The following is a 13,903-nucleotide window of genomic DNA, read 5'->3' as shown; positions in this document are numbered from 1 at the left end:
AGTCTCACAGGAATCATTTTCCCTAGGAGCAATATTTCAGTATTCACTAATTTAGTGTTTGTGGTGACTTTATAAAACATAACTACCATGAATAATGAGAATCAAATGAACTTGATGGATACATAAATTCTGCCCTGCCTGGTGACTCCCTAGGCCTTGGAAAAACCAGTTTTATCTCTATTTGCAATTCATCTCATTCTTTCACTCTATATAAATTTGTGCTGTACTGACTTTTCCTTTGAACTGGTTATAATGCCTGCCTGGCTCCCTTATTTCGTGAGTAAAATAAATTCTTCAACACATGTTCACTTATATCTATATTAAATCATAATCTCATCTTTTTTAGGATATTCTTTTAACAATTTTGGAGGTCCTACTGAGATGCCCAATAGGTTCACCAGCCAAAACCAAGTAAACTTCTTCACCAGAAGGTGTGTACCTTATTTTAAGCTCAGGCATATCTTTTCTTGGCTTCTGAAAGTAAGAGAACTTCGCTGATTCTCGTTTTTCAAATTTTGATGTTGTTCTGTACTAATTTGGGGAAATGATTTTAAGGTCCGATCATTTAATGATTCCTTTAAAATGGATTAATGGGGACTTTCCTGGTGGCTCAGTGGTTACGAATCTGCCTGCCAATACAGGGGACACGGGTTTGATCCCTGGTCTGGGAAGATCCCACATGCCGTGGAGCAACTAAGCCTGTGCACTGCAACTACTGAGCCCTTGTGCTGCAACTAGTGAAGGCTGCGTGCCTAGAGCCCATGCTCTGCAACAAGAGAAGCCACCACAATGAGAAACCCACACACCACAACGAAGAGTAGCCCCAGCTCACCGCAACTAGAGAAAGCCCGCACACAGCAACGAAGACCCAATGCAGCCAAAAATAAATTTTTTTTTAAAATAAATTTTTAAAAATTAATTTAAAAAAACAAAATGGATTAATGGCTTTAGAAATCCATTCTCAGATGAGAAAAAACAGAAAATCTGGTTTGTTAGTTCTTTCTATTTGAGGTCAAATAAATGAAGAAGTTGTAATCACTGAGTAGAGAACAGCTCTTTAGTGTGGACCAGTTAATATTAAAATTCTATGTTTACTAGTATAACCCATAGCTGAAATTTCAGAATTGAAATTATAAGTTCTTTGTGTGACTATGTGTCTGTCTACATAACCTATTAATTCAGAAATGCCTTTACTTCTCATTATGTGTGTGGCTAATGTTTTTCTACCTCCAGATGGAATTAATGAATTAGATTATAAAATATCTTTAAGCGGCTCTGTTCTGACTGGGTATAGAGAAAATATGTGCTTATATAAGTGGAATATTCCTAAAATGAGAAAACTGAATTTCTAATACCTTGAATGTGCTAGGTTTAAAAAGTATTCTTATAGGACCTAACAAACATTTAAGAATTCAAATTCAGGTAATATAGGTAAATTTTGGCAAATGGCAAATTTAATTTTTGTTTAATAAAAACAGCTGTTTTCTCTAATATATCAGTGTTAAATATAACATAAGCATAGATTTTTATTCTACCTGAATATGTTTTCTAAACTTACACAACTTTTCTGATCTAATAAGCTACCATTACTTCTGTTCAATGTTTTACAATCCTACAAAATGTAAATTTGTGTTTATCTACAATGATTAGTTATTCTAACAACTTTATTTCAACACTAATTACATTTTGCAAAATGTCACCTTTAAAGTTAATTTCCAGGATCTTTAGGTAACCTAAAACCTTAAGTGATATTAACGAATATTTACGAGATACCTAGATAATTTCTACAATAAAATACTGAACAATTGATTATTAAGCAAAAATTTAAATTTATGTACTTTTGCTTCTTTTATATGCTACAGGGAGGCTGTATCTTTGATTGTTAATGGACACGTTCATTTTTGCCACTTGGATAACTTGGACTATAAGGAATGCACACGGAAGATGGCTTACTAGGAGGACGCAAAAGTTGCATCTCCTCACCACTAGGGCACCTACCAGGCACCGGTGGGGGACCATGGTCACCTAAGGGGACAGGAGGAACCCCCAGCGACCAGGTAGAATGTGGGGAGTGAAAGGGGAGGAGAAGTGGAGGGGGGATGGGACTGGCACCCCTGAGGGGTGGCTGGGGGAGGGGAAGGGATCCCACGCCCCAAGGGGGAAACTGGAGAACCATTAGGAGGGCAGAGGATCAAAAGGGAGAGTGGCCAGGTTTCCCCTGCCCACCTGGATCCCCAGGAACCTGTTGAGATCCTGGGCTGAATTCTCTGCCCACCTAGGCCACCTCCAGCTGCCTGGGTCCTGAGGGAATGGGAGGGAGGTAAGGGGGTGCAAAAGTAAAGGCCGGACCTCTGGGACCGGCACCCCTGAGGGTTGGCTGGGGGAGAGAAGGAGCTCCTACAACCAGTGGGACCCACCCACAGTTAGAGGTCCAGTGGCGACAGGGGAGAGATCTCCTGGGGGAGACGGTAGGGGAGGGGCGCAAAGTAATGGAAGGGAACACAGCCAGGACTTTCCCTGGCTACTTAGGCACCAGGAAGCCCGTGGGGCTCCTGGGCCTAATCCTCTGCCCTCAGAGCCTCCCCCCTGTTGCGCAGAGCAAAGCCCACCCCTACACCCCCAGCCAGGGCCCTACCTCTACACTTGGAGAACCCAGCCAACGTGCTGGGCCTAAACCCCACCCACACACCCTCACCCAGGGCCTCACCTCCTAACTCCAGAACTCCACACTCCAGAGGCCCTTCCCTTTCCACTTGCTGCCTCTCCCCTTCCCTGAAGGTCCTAAGCAGAGGCCCTGCCCCATGCTTAAACATTGCCCCACCTAGGGCACGCCCCCAGGGCCTTTCCCAGCTATGTGGGTACTGAGTCTAGGCCCTGCCCCACCCTAAACCCTGCCCCTAAGTTCCACCCCCTGCCTAAGCTCCGCCCTCATAGCCAAGGATTATTTCTTTTCTTTTTTTCACTTTTAGATTGGAGGTCTGTTATACCTTGTTGATTCATTGTTGTTCATTCTTTTATATCTTTATTTTTCCTAATCTTTTATTTTTCTAATTTTATTTTATTCTTTATACTTTGTTAATGATCTCTCCTTTTGGCTTGTTCCCCACACACACACCCCCTTTTTGTTGTTTTCTTTTTTTCTGCTGAGGTTTTATTTTACCTTGTTGCAGTTGTTTCAATTATAGTTTAATTTTTCCTAATATATTTTTTATCTTTCTAATTTTATTTTCTTTTTTATTCTTTGATATTGTACTGCTCCTTGTTTCCTTCCCTCCCTCCTTCCCTCCTTTTTTAAAATTTTGCCATGAAGCTTGAGGGATCCTGGTTGCCAGGCCAGAGGTCGGGCTTGAGCTCCTTTGGTGGGAGCTCCAAGTCAAAACCACTGGACTAACAGAGAACCTCAGACCCAAGGGAATATCAGTCAGAGTGAGGCCTCCTGGAGGTCCTCATCACAGCACTAAGAACCAGCTCTATCTAACTACCTGCAAATGCGAGTGATGGACGTCTCAGGCCAAACAACCAGTAAGAGAAGAATACAGCACCACCAATCAAAACAAACAAAAAAAATAAAATGACAAAAAAATATGTTACAGACGAATGAGCAAGGTAAAAACCTCCAAGATGAAATAAACGAAGACGAAATAGGCAACCTACTTGAAAAAGAATTCAGAGTAATGACAGTAAACATGATCCAAAATCTCAGAAACAGAATGGAGAAAATACAAGAAACATTTAACAAGGATCTAAAAGAACTAAAGAGCAAACAGTGATGAAAAACACAATTACTGAAATTAAGAATACTCTAGAAGGAATCAATAACAGAATAACTGAGTCAGAAGAATGGATAAGTGAGCTGATAGATAAAATGGTGGAAATAACTGCCAGGGAGCAGAATAAAGAAAAAAGAATGAAAAAAATTGAACACAATCTCAGAGACCTCTGGGACAGCAGTAAATGCACCAACATTTGAATTGTAGGGTTCTCAGAAGAAGAAGAGACAAAGAAAGGGACTGAGAATATACTTGAAGAGATTATAGTTGAAAACTTCCCTAATATGGGAAAGGAAATAGCCAGTCAACTCCAGGAAGCACAGAGAGTCCCATACAGTATAAAACCAAGGAGAAACACACCAAGACACATATTAATCAAACTATCAAAAATTAAATACAAAGAAAAAATATTAAAAGGAGCAAGGGAAAAACAACAAATGACATACAAGGGAATCCCCATAAGGTTAACAACTGATTTTTCAGCAGAAACTCTGCAAGCCAGAAGGGAGTCACAGGACATATTTAAAGTGATGAAAGAGAAAAACCTACAACCAAGATTACTCTACCCAGCAAAGGTCTCATTCAAATTCAGTGGAGAAATAAAAACCTTTACAGATAAGCAAAAGTTAAGAGAATTCAGCACCACCAAACCAGCTTTACAACAAATGTTAAAGGAACTTCTCTAGGCAGGAAAGACAAGAGAAAAAAAAGACCTACAATAAAAAACCCAAAACATTAAGAAAATGGTAATAGGAACATACACATGGATAATTACCTTAAATGTAAATGGATTAAATGCTCCAACCAAAGGACACAGACTGGCTGAATGGATACAAAAACAAGACCCATATATATGCTGTCTACAAGAGACCCACTTAGGACCTAGGAACACATACAGACTGAAAATGAGCAGATGGAAAAAGATATTCCATGCAAATGGAAATCAAAAGAAAGCTGGCATAGCAATTCTCATATCAGACAAAATATAGACTTTAAAATAAAAACCATTACAAGAGACAAAGAAGGACACTACATAATGATCAAGGGATCAATCCCAAAAGAAGATATAACAAATGTAAATATTTATGCACCCAACATAGGAGCACCTCAAAACATAAGGCAAATGCTAACAGCCATAAAAGGGGAAATAGACAGTAACACAATAGTAGGGGACTGTAACACCCCGCTTTCACCAACAGACAGATAATCCAAAATGAAAATAAATAAGGAAAAATAAGCTTTAAATGACACATTAAACAAGATAGACTTAACTGATATTTATAGGACATTCCATCCAAAAACAACAGAATACACTTTCAAGTGCTCATGGAACGTTCTCCAGGATAGTTCATAGCTTGGGTCCCAAATCAAGCCTTGGTAAATTTAAGAAACTTGAAATCAAGTATCTTTTCCGACTACAACACTATGAGACTTGATATCAAATACAAGAAAAAAATGGTAAAAAATACAAACACATGGAGGCTAAACAACACACTACTAAATAACCAAGAGATCACTGAAGACATCAAAGAGGAAATGAAAATATACCTAGAAACAAATGACAATGAAAACACAATAACCCAAAACCTATGGGATGCAGCAAAGGCAGTTCTAAGAGGGAAGTTTATAGCAATACAATCCTACCTTAAGAAACAAGAAACATCTCAAATAAACCACCTAACCTTACACCTAAAGCATTTAGAGAAAGAACAAAAAAAAAACCCCAAAGTTAGCAGAAAGAAAGAAATCATAAAGATCAGATCAGAAATAAATGAAAAAGAGATGAAGGAAACAATAGCAAAGATCAATAAAACTAAAAGCTGGTCCTTTGAGAAGATAAACAAAATTGATAAACCATTAGCCAGAGTCATCAAGGTAAAAAGGGAGAAGACTCAAATCAACAGAATTAGAAATGAAAAAGGAGATGTAACAACTGACACTGCAGAAATACAAAGGATCATTAGAGATTACTATAAGCAACTATACGCTAAGAAAATGGACAATCTGGAAGAAATGGACACATTCTTAGAAAAACACAACCTTCCAAGACTAAACCGGGAAGAAATAGAAAATATAAGCAGACCAATCACAAGCACTGAAATTGAAACTGTGATTAAAAATCTTCCAACAAACAAAAGCCCAGGACCAGATGGCTTCACAGGTGAATTCTATCAAACATTTAGAGAAGAGCTAATATCTATCCTTCTCAAACTCTTCCAAAAGATAGCAGAGGGAGGAACACTCCCAAACTCATTCTACGAGGCCACTATCACTCTGATACCAAAACCAGACAAAGATGTCACAAAGAGAAAACTACAGGCCAATATCACTGATGAACATAGATGCAAAAATGCTCAACAAAATACTAGCAAACAGAATCCAACAGCCCATTAAAAGGATCAGACACCATGATCAAGTGGGGTGTATCCCAGGAATGCAAGGATTCTTCAATATATGCAAATCAATCAAGGTGATACACCATATTAATAAATTGAGTATAAAAACCATATGATCATCTCAATAGATAAGAGAAAAAGCTTTTGACAAAATTCAACACCCATTTATGATTAAAAAACTCTTCAGAAAGTAGGCATACAGGGAACCTACCTTGACACAATAAAGGCCATATATGATAAACCTACAGACAACATCATTCTCAATGGTGAAAAACTGAAACCATTTCCACTAAGATCAGGAACAAGACAAGGTTGCCCACACTCACTGCTATTATTCAACATAGTTTTGGAAGTTTTAGCCACAGCAATCAGAGAAGAAAAAGAAACAAAAAGAATCCAAGTCAGAAAAGAAGTAAAACTGTCACTGTTTGCAGATGATATGATATGATACTATACATAGAGAACCCTAAAGATGCTACCAGAAAACTACTAGAGCTCATCAGTGAATTCGGTAAAGTAGCTGGATACAAAATTAATCCACAGAAATCTCTTGCATTCCTATACACTAATGATGAAATATTTGAAAGAGAAATTAAGGAAACACTCCCATTTACCGTTACAACAAAAAGAATAAAATACCTAGGAATAAACCTACCTAAGGAGACAAAAGACCTGTATGCAGAAAACTACGATACTGATTAAAGAAATTAAAGATGATACCAACAGATGGAGAGATATACCATGTTCTTGGATTGGAAGAATCAATATTGTTAACATGACTATACTACCCAAAGCAATCTACAGATTCAATGCAATCCCTATCAAACTACCACTGGCATTTTTTACAGAAATAGAACAAAAAATTTCACAATTTGAATGGAAACACAAAAGACCCCGAATAGCCAAAACAATCTTAAGAAAGAAAAACTGAGCTGGAGGAATCAGGCTTCCAGAATTCAGATTATACTATAAAGCTACAGTAGTCAAGACAGTATGGTACTGGCACAAAAACAGAAATTTAGATCAATGGAACAGGATAGAAAGCCCAGAGACAAGCCCACACACATATGGTCACCTTATCTTTGATAAAGGATGCAAGAATATACAATGGAGAAAAGACTACCGCTTCAATAAGTGGTGCAGGGAAAACTGGACAGCTACATGTAAAAGAATTAAATTAGACCACTTCTAACACCATACACAAAAATAAACTCAAAATGGATTAAAGACCTAAATGTAAGGCCAGACACTCTAAAACTCTTCGAAGAAAACACTGGCAGAACACTCCATGACATAAATCACAGCAAGATCCTTTTCACCCACCTCCTAGAGAAATGGAAATAAAAACAAAAATAAACAACTGGGACCTAATGAAACTTAAAAGCTTTTGCACAGCAAAGGAAACCATAAACAAGATGAAAAGACAACCCTCAGAATGGGAGAAAATATTTCAAATGAAGCAACTGACAAAGGATTGATCTCCAAAATATACAAGAAGGTCATGTAGCTCAATATCAACAAAAGTAACAACCCAATCCAAAAATGGGCAGAAGACCTAAATAGACATTTTCCCAAAGATATACAGCTTGCAACAAGCACATGAAAAGATCCTCAACATCACTAATCATTAGAGAAATGCAAATCAAAACTACAATGAGGTATCACCCCACACCAGTCAGAATGGCCATCAAAAAATTTACAAACAATAAATGCTGGAGAGGGTGTGGAGAAGAGGGAACCCTCTTGCACTGTTGGTGTGCATTTAAACTGATACAGCCGCTATGGAGAACAGTATGGAAGTTCCTTAAGAAACTAAAAATAGAACTACCATATGACCCAGCAATCCCACTACCGGGCGTATACCCTGAGAATACCATAATTCCAAAAGAGTCATGTACCACAATGTTCACTACAGCACTATTTACAATAGCCAGGATACGGAAGCAACCTAAGTGTCATGTCCATCTACAGATGCATGGATAAAGAAGTTTGTGGCACATATATAAATGGAATATTACTCAGACATAAAAGGAAATGAAATTGAGTTATTTGTAGTGAGGTGGATGTATCTAGAGTCTGTCATACAGAGTGAAGTACGTCAGAAAGAGGAAAACAAATACTGTGTGCTAACACATATATATGGAGTCTTAAATGAAAATGGTTCTGATGAACCTAGGGGGAGGACAGGAATAAAGACACAGACATAGAGAATGGACTTGAGGACATGGGGAGGGGGAAGGGTAAGCTGGGACAAAGTGAAAGAGTAGCATGGACATATATACACTACCAAACGTAAAATAGATAGCTAGTGGGAAGCAGCCGCATAGCACAGGGAGATCAGCTTGGTGCTTTGTGACCCCCTAGAGGGGTGGGATAGGAAGGGTGGGAGAGATATGCAAGAGGGAGGGGATATGGGGATATATGTATACATATAGCTGATTCACTTTGTTATACAGCAGAAACTAACACAACACTGTAAAGCAATTATACTCCAATAAAGATGTTAAAAAAAAAAAAGAATGCACACAGTTGTAGAAAGTTGTGTTATGTGTATTAATGACCTTTGCATGTGTACTAAAATGCTGGTGTTTAAGAGTTTTCAACTTATGTCTGTTTGCTCTATGAAATCAAAGTAACTTTCATCAAAAGACAAAATTAATATACACAAATGAAACTCCAATGGGAGTGATGGTGGCAAAGCGTATAACTTTGTATGCAAGGTTATGAGATGTGTTTTTGTTTACCAAAGGGAAAAGAGAATAGTTAGGTCCTAAAGTAAAATGGCTGTTCCAGAATGAGAAAGAGAATCATGAAGGACTAAACCTGAATGGGTACAGAAAGTTATGTAAGATTTGGAAAAAGTAAATTTTATTTGCCTTAGATTACAGTATGTCTGGAAAATAAGTCTGAAAAGCTATGGTATGTGTTAAAATCCTTGCAAAGTCTGCTCCATTCTGATGGGCTTGTTTCATTAGTTTACTGCTTATTGCTTTCACCTACAAAATGAACAGTTATTCTTTTTGTTTAATCTGCCTAGATTGCAAAGATTCTGTGGCTTAACAGAATAACTATATGCTTTATGTTGACTTTAAGTACTTGATGACTTATGTGAGAGCTCAGGTTCTTCACAGTTATGCTAACTTCTATGTTTATAAGTTTAATTGTCACTTTGACATGAGCAGTCAAATACTGTTTCTCAGGCACCTATGATTCTATTTCCTAAATGTTCAAATCTATTGCAAATGTTTTATTTTTGCCTCCCACAAATCAAATCCTAAATGTAAAATAAAATAAAATATGCAGCGTATCTTTGCACCTAAAACTATCTTTGTGATTTTCCACAGGCCCTCTGGGGAATCTCAAAGATGTGTGCTTTCAACTTTGTAAAAAGAGAAGTGCTAGAAACAATTAGATTTATTTGATATGTTACTACTGATGAGCTACATTGGAAGAGCTGTGAAGTCAGAAGAGATGCTTAACCATCCTGAGGTTAAATGTGTATGGTTAAAATGTTATTAATATAAGTATTTCACAAATTGTATGCTATATGCTAAGTACAGAGATTTGTCAATACCCTCACTGTCTACGATAGGTTTTATTTATCTGATCTCTGGTGCTGCTTTGCCTGATATCAGAAAACGGTATAGGTTATCAGTCACAATTTCAGTTAATTTTAAAAACATTAACTTGGTTGCATCTTTACTTCTTTAGTTTAGATCTTTTATCTTCTAGGCCAATATATGTCAACTAGGAATCCATACCGCATACCTATGGAGTTTTATTAATATACAGATGTTTAGGACCTATCCTAGACTTATTGGATTTTTTTACTTGATAATTTTTTGACATATTCTTACTATATATTTGGTATAGTCATGCTATATTATGTCTCAGGATTACTTTGTCTTAAGATTTTTTTCTCTGTAGAGTATGTTCATCTATTTTCATAAATTAGATGAACAGTCACTGTCTTCTTTGAAAATAGGCTTACCTAATTGTGTACAGATATTCTGTCCGTAACATTTTTTGGAATGCCTTTAAATTGCATTATTCTTGTTATTAACTCCTATCATATATTTCACTTTTGAAATTTATCTGTAATATTAACTACATCCATTTTAAGTCTTTAATCATTTATGAAAAGATTGTTAAATTTTACTCTACTGCTTCCCTGAGAGTTCTTGCAAACAGCTACAGGCAGAGAGCTTTATCTTCAACAATGAAAGACTATCTCAAAGCCCTGTGAAGAATATGTATAGGCTTCTGATGGCATCACTTAAACAATTATAAGACCGATCAGTGGAGTCAGTCAAAATTTCCAGAACTCTGGTTAAGAAGCAGATACATTTATGATCCAGTGAAACAAGAATTAGTTATACAGGACTGAAAAAATTGATGAGAGATAATTCTATGATTTGGGGGAGAATATTTTTGATATTGTTTTAACCTTCTATTTTCTGGACATATCAGGAAGTTCTTTCCCTCTCCTCTTGAGGTATCTATAACTCATTACAATTTAACAGAAACAATGGTTATGCAACCAAGGCCTTACCTGGAATGACATATTTGAGAATGATGCTCATTTACTCAGGTATGACCAGACATTTGTAAGGAACTAAAGTTGACTTTATGGAGCCAATGCTTCCAAAGTCCTTCCATGGCACTAGGGCTTACAAAGTTCCCTAAGGTATTAAGGAACCTTAGGATATTTTGGGGACCTTGAGAAGGGAGGAATTTGCCCAATTTAATAGGTAGTACATGAGAAATCTAGTGGCAAGTTATTGGCTTGGCTTCCTAGTCTTAAAAGGGTTTGAAAAATCCAATTTGAGATTCCTTATGAAATTTTCAGCAAAGCAAATGTAAGAAAGCTTATGTGGTAAAGAGGAATAGAATATCCCATTCCAAAATATGCCTCTTTGGCAATAAGGATTATCTTGAGCTGGTTATTTTTAAGAAATAGTAAACACAGGAAATCTCTGAAAACAGAGAAGTTGCCCTTTTCTGAGGGACATTTACATTTATAAGGGAAATTTCCATTTGTAAGGTGTCTCCTTCTCTGTAGCAGGAGGAGAAAGGATAACTAAAACTCTAGAAACTTATCAATGGAGAAGGCTTGAACCTAAATCTGCATAACAACCATACCCTTGTTTATGATACTTTGCCTGATAACCTCCCATAACTCACTCCCCACCCACAATATCTCGTCTTTAACTGAAGACAGTATTTAAGGACTAAGAATTAAATTGACATGAGATAGATGAACAGGAGAAAATCAAACAAAAGTTTCATAACATATATACATGGGAGAGACCCAGCAGAAGTAATTAAAAACTGCCAAAGCCCTCACCTTAAATACCATCCTCAGCTAAAGACAAAAGAACAATGAGGATAGGGAAAGTCAATTCTGTGACATCACCAGGAAAAAAACAGTAAACAAGGGTGAGATTGTTATGCAGATTTAAATCATTGCCTTCTCCACTGATAAGAGTTTCCGGAGATAAGGTCATCCCCCTCTTTCAGGTACATCCAGGGAAATACCCTTACAAATCGATATTTCCCTTATAAATGTAAAGCTTATTACAAAAGGGTAACTCCTATTTTCCTCCAAGTTTGCAGTTTCTTAGAAAATAATCAGCTTAAAGTAATTAATATGCCAAAGAAACATATTTTGGGGTGGCAAATTCTGCTCCCCTACAGAGTAAAATAAATCCTTTAACAAGCATTTTATATCTATATGAGAGTCATAATTCTTTTGTTTTGAAAGTTGTCTTGTTCGTTTTATTTTTTTGAAAGTTGTTTTTTTAATAATAGATATATGGATGTGGGGTTGAGACCCTCATTACAAGGTTTAAATTAGGCAGAAATCCAGGCCTTGCTGATGGTGTCCACTTCTGGGGTAATTCTATGTTCTGGGCTGCAACTCCAATTATCTGTTTATTTTCCTGAATCCAGGGCCTAACCTGTCTGCTTCCTTAGTTGCTTCCACCTTCTATTACTTCAGAGGTGGGTTTTCCTCCCCAAGAGACCACTACAGCAGTTTCAATGCTTATTCTCTGTCGTTGAATTCCTGAAGGAAACTCTCCTCTATTATGAGAATTTCAAAGAGTTTTTACAGCTAACAGCAATGAGAAAAACACATGGGGTAAAATGACATACCAGAGGAAACTGTGTCACAAAGTTTCAAATCAGATCAAATGGGGGACGGGGGCGGGGGCATTCTGGTTCCATTAGCATGTAAATGATAGTAGATTGCTATGGAAATTTTCCACAGCTTCTACCTCCTCTTACAAGGATGCAGCTTCCTTCTCCTCCCACACCCTTTGACTCCAACATGAAACAAGAAAAGACAAAAGCCACATGGGTGAGAAAGGTGGGTCTTTTCTGTACACAAAGAACTAAAATAAGGTTCATCTACATTTCAGAGGAAACCTCAGATAACCTTTGTTTGTAAAAAGAAGAGAGTTTTAAGAGTTCCTCTGGAATATATGCAGCATTCAAAAGGAGGCTCTGGAGTTAAAACCCAAAGACATAGGGGTATTTGTAATTTACTTTGTGTATGTTGTGGGAGGGAGAAGTAAGAGGTGGGAAGCAGAGGGAAAAAGAAGCCATGGGAAAGCATTCAGTTTTTCCTTCTATCCCACTCCCCAGTTCATAGAACTAGCCTTTCACAGGAAGTGAGGTATGGTGAGAAGGGAGACCTAGGCAAAAAAGAGGAGCAGAGAGGTAGTTGCCGGAATTATCAATAGCAAGAAGAAGAAAACTTTTAGTCTTAGAGATGAGGGCATTCTTAGGTAAAAAGATGGACTTACACAATGCCTTATTTGATTAAGAAATTGAAAATAGGTGATTAACATGGGTTTTATGATGTAATATAGGTCTTTTTTAGCTATATTATTTCACTATTATATGTAATGTAAGAGTTTACACTTATCCTTGATTGATATTGGGTAAGAGTGTCTGAAGAACAGAACCGCATTTCTTTTCTTAAAAATTTTATTTTATTTTTTGGTCAAGCAGTGCAACTTGTGGGACCTTAGTTCCCCAACCAGGGACTGAACCCAGGCCCTCGGCAGTGAAAGTGCTGAGTCCTAACCACTGGACCACCAGGGAATTCCCTGCATTTCTTAAGTAATAAAATGTGAACTTTTAAAAATTGGGTAAGTTTTCCTGTTTTTTTTAATATTCACCATAGAGTATATATTAATGAAATATTTAGAATATTTAGATATTTAGAATATGTATAATGAATGTCTTGTATAGCTTGAAGTATTCTATATTAGTGCTGTCCAATAGAAACATAATGTGAACCATACATATGATTTTAAATTATCTAGGAGCAACATTTTAAAAAATGACTAAAAAGAAACAGGTAAGCCTTTAATCATTTTTTTCCTAGCCCAATACATATGTGAAATATTATAATTTTAATATGTAATCAATATAAAAGTTAGATATTTAATGCTTTTTTATACTAAGTCACTGAAATCCAATGTATATTTTATACTTAACAGCACACCTCAATTCCAACTAAACACATTTCAAGTGCTACACAGCCATGTGTGCCTACCATACTGGACAGTGCACATCTAGATGACTGATTTTTTAAGATCTACCAGCAGCATAGTATCATAGAAGAAACACTGGACTTGGAACCTAGAAACTTGGGCCCTATCAGCTGGAGCTATGTGATGGATACTGGTCTTGTCTTATTAACTTCTCTAGGTCTCAGTATCCTTT

General features: G+C 37.0%; 1 protein-coding gene and 1 long non-coding RNA gene across 3 annotated transcripts in view; one reads left to right on the top strand and one right to left on the bottom strand.

Annotated features, from left to right (window-relative positions):
- LOC136793994 (uncharacterized) overlaps positions 1 to 3,058 on the top strand; it is a 49,116-nt gene extending 46,058 nt beyond the window's left edge. Inside the window, exons 2-4 of the long non-coding RNA XR_010840134.1 lie at positions 347 to 431; positions 1,863 to 2,057; positions 2,970 to 3,058. This is a non-coding gene — a long non-coding RNA (uncharacterized lncRNA). The remainder of the gene's footprint in view (positions 1 to 346; positions 432 to 1,862; positions 2,058 to 2,969) is intronic.
- The window catches only part of NDUFS4 (NADH:ubiquinone oxidoreductase subunit S4), a 131,267-nt gene that overhangs the window by 6,927 nt on the left and 110,437 nt on the right, over positions 1 to 13,903 (bottom strand). The gene's annotated exons all lie outside the window — the stretch shown is intronic.

This window comes from Kogia breviceps, chromosome 4, assembly GCF_026419965.1.
Source record: "Kogia breviceps isolate mKogBre1 chromosome 4, mKogBre1 haplotype 1, whole genome shotgun sequence".
Lineage (NCBI taxonomy): Eukaryota > Metazoa > Chordata > Mammalia > Artiodactyla > Physeteridae > Kogia > Kogia breviceps.
The sequence above is the reverse complement of the archived record's forward strand: the minus strand, read 5'-3'. Positions and strand labels throughout refer to the sequence as shown.